Source organism: Arachis stenosperma, chromosome 9 (genome assembly GCF_014773155.1).
Source record: "Arachis stenosperma cultivar V10309 chromosome 9, arast.V10309.gnm1.PFL2, whole genome shotgun sequence".
In the NCBI taxonomy this organism is placed as follows: Eukaryota; Viridiplantae; Streptophyta; class Magnoliopsida; order Fabales; family Fabaceae; genus Arachis; species Arachis stenosperma.
This window is the reverse complement of record NC_080385.1, coordinates 145,425,814-145,432,992: the sequence shown is the minus strand read 5'-3', so window position 1 is coordinate 145,432,992 and position 7,179 is coordinate 145,425,814. Positions and strand designations below refer to the sequence as shown.

The 7,179-nt window shown below is 39.1% G+C and overlaps 1 non-coding gene across 1 annotated transcript; it reads right to left on the bottom strand.

The window, feature by feature from the left end:
* Positions 1-6,128: 6,128 nt before the first annotated feature.
* LOC130953014 (small nucleolar RNA R71) lies at positions 6,129-6,236 on the bottom strand. Its single transcript, XR_009075188.1, has one exon. It is a non-coding gene; the product is annotated as a small nucleolar RNA R71 (small nucleolar RNA).
* Positions 6,237-7,179: the final 943 nt, after the last annotated feature.

The following is a 7,179-nucleotide window of genomic DNA, read 5'->3' as shown; positions in this document are numbered from 1 at the left end:
TTGGAGTTCTGTAGCTCCAGAAAATCCATTTCGAGTGCAGGGAGGTCAGATTCCAACAGCATCAGCAGTCCTTTTTGTCAGCCTTTTTCAGAGTTTTGCTCAAGTCCCTCAATTTCAGCCAGAAATTACCTGAAATTACAGAAAAACACACAAACTCATAGTAAAGTCCAGAAATGTGAATTTAACATAAAAACTAATGAAAACATCCCTAAAAGTAGCTTGAACTTACTAAAAACTACCTAAAAACAATGCCAAAAAGCGTATAAATTATCCGCTCATCACAACACCAAACTTAAATTGTTGCTTGTCCCCAAGCAACTGAAAATCAAATAGGATAAAAAGAAGAGAATATACTATAAATTCCAAAATATCAATGAATATTAATTCTAATTAGATGAGCGGGACTTGTAGTTTTTTGCTTCTGAACAGTTTTGGCATCTCACTTTTTCCTTTGAAGTTCTGAATGATTGGCTTCTCTAGGAACTTAGAATTTTGGATAATGTTATTGACTTTCCTAGTTAAGCATGTTGATTCTTGAACACAGCTACTTATGAGTCTTGGCCGTGGCCCTAAGCACTTTGTTTTCCAGTATTACCACCGGATACATAAATGTCACAGACACATGACTGGGTGAACCTTTTCAGATTGTGACTCAGCTTTGCTAGAGTCCACAGTTAGTGGTGTCCAGAGCTCTTAAGCACACTCTTTTTGCTTTGGATCACGACTTTAACCACTCAGTCTCAAGCTTTTCACTTGGACCTTCATGACACAAGCACATGGTTAGGGACAGCTTGATTTAGCCGCTTAGGCCTATATTTTATTTCCTTGGGCCCTCCTATCCATTGATGCTCAAAGCCTTGGATCCTTTTTACCCTTGCCTTTTGGTTTTAAGGGCTATTGGCTTTTTCTGCTTGCTTTTTCTTTTTCTTTCTATTTTTTTCGCCATTTTTTTTCTCGCAAGCTTTTTACTTTTCACTGCTTTTTCTTGCTTCAAGAATCAATTTCATGATTTTTCAGATCATCAATAACATTTCTCTTTGTTCATCATTCTTTCAAGAGCCAACAATTTTAACATTCATAAACAACAAGATAAAAAATATGCACTCTTCAAGTATTCATTCAGAAAACAAAAAGTATTGTCACCACATCAATATAATTAAATTAAATTCAAGGATAAATTCGAAATTCATGTACTTCTTGTTCTTTTGAATTAAAATATTTTTCATTTAAGAGAGGTGAAGGATTAATGGATTTTATTCATAGCTTTAAGACATGGTTACTACATACTAATGATCAAGAAGTAGAGACACAAAACATAAATAGACATATAACATAAAAAACCGAAAAACAGAAGAAATAAGAACAAGGAATGAATCCACCTTAGTGGCGTCTTCTTCTTGAAGGACCAATGATGTTCTTAAGCTCTTCTATGTCCCTTCCTTGCCTTTGTTGCTCCTCCCTCATTGCTCTTTGGTCTTCTCTTATTTCATGGAGAATGATGGAGTGCACATGATGTTCCACCCTTAATTGTTCAACATTGTGGCTCAAATCTTCTAAGGAGGTGTTGAGTTGTTCCCAATAGTTGTTGGGAGGAAAGTGCATCCCTTGAGGCATCTCAGGGATTTCTTGATGATGAGCTTCCTCATGCATCTCTTGAGAACCGTGGAGGGTCTCTCTTGCTTGCTCCATCCTCTTCTTGGTGATGGGCTTATCCTCTTCAATGAGGATGTCTCCTTCTATGATAACTCCAGCTGAGTAACATAGATGGCAAATAAGGTGAGGAAAAGCTAGCCGTGCCATGGTGGAGGGCTTTTTGGCTATTTTGTAGAGTTCATTGGAGATGACTTCATGAACTTCTACTTCCTCTCCAATCATGATGCTATGAATCATGATGGCCCGATCCACAGTAACTTCGGATCGGTTGCTAGTGGGAATGATGGAGCGTTGAATGAACTCCAACCATCCTCTAGCCACAAGCTTGAGGTCCAGTCTTCTTAGTTGGACTGGCTTGCCTTTGGAGTCTCTCTTCCATTGAGCTCCTTCCACACATATGTCCATTAGGACTTGGTCCAACCTTTGATTAAAGTTGACCCTTCTAGTGTAGGGGCGTTGATGAGCGGATAATTTGTATACTTTTTGGCATTGTTTTTAGTATGTTTTTGATATGATATAGTTAGTTTTTAGTATATTTTTATTAGTTTTTAATTAAAATTCACTTTTCTGGACTTTACTATGAGTTTGTGTGTTTTTCTGTGATTTCAGGTATTTTCTGGCTGAAATTGAGGGACCTGAGCAAAAATCTGATCCAGAGACTCAAAAGGACTGCAGATGCTGTTGGATTCTGACCTCCCTGCATTCTAAGCGGATTTTCTGGAGCTACAGAAGCCCAATTGGCGCGCTCTCAACGGCGTTGGAAAGTAGACATCCTGGGCTTTCCAGCAATATATAATAGTCCATACTTTGCCCAAGATTTGATGGCCCAAACCGGCGTTCAAAGTCACCTCAAGAAATCCCAGCGTTAAACGCTGGAACTGGCACCCAAATGGGAGTTAAACGCCCAAACTGGCACCAAAGCTGGCGTTTAACTCCAAGAAGAGTCTCTACACGAAATTGCTTCATTGCTCAGCCCAAGCACACACCAAGTGGGCCCGGAAGAGGATTTTTATGTCATTTACTCATTTCTGTACACCCTAGGCTACTAGTTTCTTATAAGTAGGACCTTTTACTATTGTATAGAAATCTTTTGATCACTTTTAGATCTCTAGATCATCTTTGGACATTTTAGTTCTTAGATCATTGGGAGGCTGGCCATTCGGCCATGCCTAGACCTTATGCTTATGTATTTTCAACGGTGGAGTTCTACACACCATAGATTAAGGTGTGGAGCTCTGCTGTACCTCGAGTATTAATGCAATTACTATTGTTCTTTCATTCAAATTCCGCTTGTTCTTTATCCAAGATATCACTTGTTCTTCAACATGATGAAGGTGATGATTGACGCCCATCACCATTCTCACTCATGAACAAAGTGACTGACAACCACTCTTGTTCTACAAGCATCTGAGGCTTGGTGAATATCTCTTGGATTCCTGATTGCACGATGCATGGTTGATCGCCTGACAACCGAGTGCTCGCCTGACAAACGAGCCAACCATTCCGTGAGATCAGAGTCTTCATGGTATAGGCAAGAACTGATGGCAGCATTCAAGAGAATCCGGAAGGTCTAACCTTGTCTGTGGTATTCTGAGTAGGATTCAATGATTGAATGACTGTGACGTGCTTCAAACCTGTAACCTACTGGGCGTTAGTGACAGACGCAAAAGAGTTATTCTATTCCGGTAGGGGAGGGAACCAAACCGGTGATTGGCAGCACTGTGACAGAGTGTGTGCATTAGCTTTCACTGCGCGGATGGGAGGTAGCTGCTGACAACAGTGAGACCCTATACGAGCTTGCCATGGAAAGGAGTAAGAAGGGTTGGATGAAGACAGTAGAAAAGCAGAGAGACGGAAGGGAAGGCATCTTCATGCGCTTATCTGAAGTTCCTACCAATGAATTACATAAGTATCACTATCTTTATCTTTTATGTTATTTTCGTTCATCACTATATATATCTGAGTTTGCCTGACTAAGATTTACAAGATGACCATAGCTTGCTTCAATACTAACAATCTCCGTGGGATCGACCCTTACTCACGTAAGGTTTATTACTTGGACGACCCAGTGCACTTGCTGGTTAGTTGTGCAAAGTTGTGTAATGCCATGGTATTGAGCGCACCAAGTTTTTGGAGCCATTACCAGGGATTATGAGAGTTGTGAAAAAGTATAGTTCACAATTTCGCGCACCAAGTTTTTGGCGCCGTTGCCGGGGATTGTTCTAGTTTTGAGCAAGCCTTTGGTAACATCAGTGCCAAGATCCGGCAACAACATCAAATTTTTGGTGTTATTGCCCGGGATTGTTCAGGCTGGACAACTGACGGTTCATCTTGTTGCTTAGATTAGGTATTTTTTTTTTCGAAATTCTTGAAGATGAATTCTAGAGTTTCATGATGATTTGTTGAAATCTGGCTGGCTGAGAAGCCATGTCTAATCTGATTGGACCGAGGTTTCAACTTATCACCACAAGAGCTTGTTGATTTCGTATCAATCTTGCTTTTGGAGCAGTGATTTGCTAAGGCTTGGCTGACCTTTGGTCATGTCTAGTGTTTTGGACCGAAGCTTTCTTTGGAAGCTTGGCTGGCTGTGAAGCCATGTCTAATTCCTGGACCGGAGTCTTAGACTAGCATTGCACTGATTCCTGGAATTCTCATTAAGAATTTTGATACCTTCTTTTTCCACTTAATTTTCGAAAAACACAAAAAAATTAAAAAAAATTAAAAACTCATAAAATTCAAAAATATTTCTTGTTTGAGTCTAGTGTCTCATCCTAAGTTTGGTGTCAATTGCATGCATTCATATGTCTTAGTGATCTTCAAGATGTTCTTGATGATTCACTTGCTCTGATCTTTGAATTCTATTGACTTGAGTATTTTGTGTGTCTCATATGCATTTTCAGTTCATTAGTGTCAGTAGTATACAAACTGCTAAGTTTGGTGTCTTGCATGCATTGTTATTTGATTCTTGTTGCATTTTAATTATTAAAAATCCAAAAATATTTTTAATTTGTGTCTTTTCAAGTCAATGATACAAGGGATTGAAGATTCAGAACACACTGCAGAGGAATTATACAGAAAAAGCTGAGCATTCAAAAATGCCCAGTGAAGAAGGCAGACTGGCGTTTAAACGCCAGCCAGGGCACCTGGTTGGGCGTTTAACGCCCAAAGAGGTAGCATTTTGGGCGTTAAACGCCAGAATGTATACCATTCTGGGCGTTTAACGCCAGGATGGTGCTAGGGGGAAGATTTTGTTTTCAAATCAATTTTTTTTAAGTTTTTCAAAATCAAATCTTTTTCAAATCATATCTTTTCAATCAAATGCTTTCAAAATCAATTTCTCTCCTTTTTCAAAGATACTTACTAACAATTAATGATTTGATTGAACATTTTTTGCCTTTTCTGTTAAGGAAGGTTTTATGTTTGAATCATATCTTTTCTTGTTAGGCAAGTCATTAATTTTTCAAAATCATATCTTTTCAAATTGTTTTCAAAACATATCTTTTAAAATGGTTTTCAAATCATATCTTCTCAATCACATCTTTTTAAGACAATAACCTTTCAATCATATTTTTTTTATCATATCTTTTTCAAATTAGTTTTCAATCAAATCTTGTTAGTTTCTAATTTCAAAATCTTTTTCAAAAATCACTTGATTTCTCTTCCACTTTCAATTTTCGAAAATTATCAATCAAATTTTCAAAATGTTTTCAAAATCTTTTAATTGAATTTTCGAAAATCCTCTTCCCTCCTTCTCACATCCTTCTATTTATGGAGTACCACTCCTTCTAAATGCACAATTCGAACCTTATCTAATTAAAGTTCGAATTCTTCTTCTCCTTCTTCTTTCTATTTCTCTTTTCCTCTGACATTTCAAGGAATCTCTATACTGTGACATAGAGGATTCCACATTTTCTTTTTCTCTTCTCTTTCATATGAGCAGGAGCAGAGACAAAGGCATTCTTGTTGAAGCTGATCCTGAACCTGAGAGAACCTTGAAGCGAAAGCTAAGAGAAGCCAAAGCACAACTCTCTGTTGAGAACCTGACCGAATTCTTCAAGGAAGAAGCACCCATGGCAGCCGAAAACAACAACAATGCCAACAATGCAAGGAAGGTGCTGGGTGACTTTACTGCACCTACTCCCGACTTCTATGGGAGAAGCATCTCTATCCCTGCCATTGGAGCAAACAACTTTGAGCTTAAGCCTCAATTAGTTTCTCTAATGCAACAGAATTGCAAGTTCCATGGACTTCCAATGGAAGATCCTCATCAGTTTTTAGCTGAATTCTTGCAAATCTGTGACACAGTCAAGACTAATGGGGTTAACCCTGAGGTCTATAGACTGATGCTATTCCCTTTTGCTGTAAGAGACAGAGCTAGAATATGGTTGGATTCTCAACCTAAAGAAAGCCTGGACTCTTGGGAAAAGCTAGTCAATGCCTTCTTGGCAAAGTTCTTTCCACCACAAAGATGGAGTAAGCTTAGAGTGGAAGTCCAAACCTTCAGACAGAAGGATGGAGAATCCCTCTATGAAGCTTGGGAAAGATACAAACAATTAATCAGAAGATGTCCTTCAGACATGCTTTCTGAATGGAGCATCATAGGTATTTTCTATGATGGTCTCTCTGAACTATCTAAGATGTCCTTGGATAGCTCTGCTGGAGGATCTCTTCATCTGAAGAAGACGCCTGCAGAAGCTCAAGAGCTAATTGAAATGGTTGCAAATAACCAATTCATGTACACTTCTGAAAGGAATCCTGTGAACAATGGGACTAGTCAGAAGAAAGGAGTTCTTGAGATTGACACTCTGAATGCCATTTTGGCTCAGAATAAAATATTGACTCAACAAGTCAATTTGATTTCTCAAAGTCTGTCTGGAATGCAAAATGCACCAAGCAGTACTAAGGAAGCTTCATCTGAGGAAGAAGCCTATGATCCTGAGAACCCTTCAATGGAAGAGGTGAATTACCTAGGAGAACCCTATGGAAACACCTACAATTCTTCATGGAGAAATCACCCAAATCTCTCATGGAAGAATCAAGAGAGACCTCAACAAGGTTTCAATAACAATAATGGTGGAAGAAACAGGTTTAGCAATGGCAAGCCTTTTCCATCATCTTCTCAGCAACAGACAGAGAGTTCTAAGCAGAATACTTCTGACTTAGCAACAATGGTCTCTGATCTAATAAAGACCACTCAAAGTTTCATGAATGAAACAAGGTCCTCCATCAGAAATTTGGAAGGACAAGTGGGACAGCTGAGCAAGAAAATTACTGAACTCCCTCCTAGTACTCTCCCAAGTAATACAGAAGAAAATCCAAAAGGAGAGTGCAAGGCCATCAACATGGCCGAATATGGAGAGGAAAGAGAGGAAGAAGACGCCACTGAGAAAGACCTCAGTGGGCGTGCACCACTCTCCTCTGAGTTCCTCAATGAGGAACCTTGGGAATCTGAGGCTCAAAATGAGACCATAGAGATTCCATTGGACTTACTTCTGCCATTCATGAGCTCTGATGAGTATTCTTCCT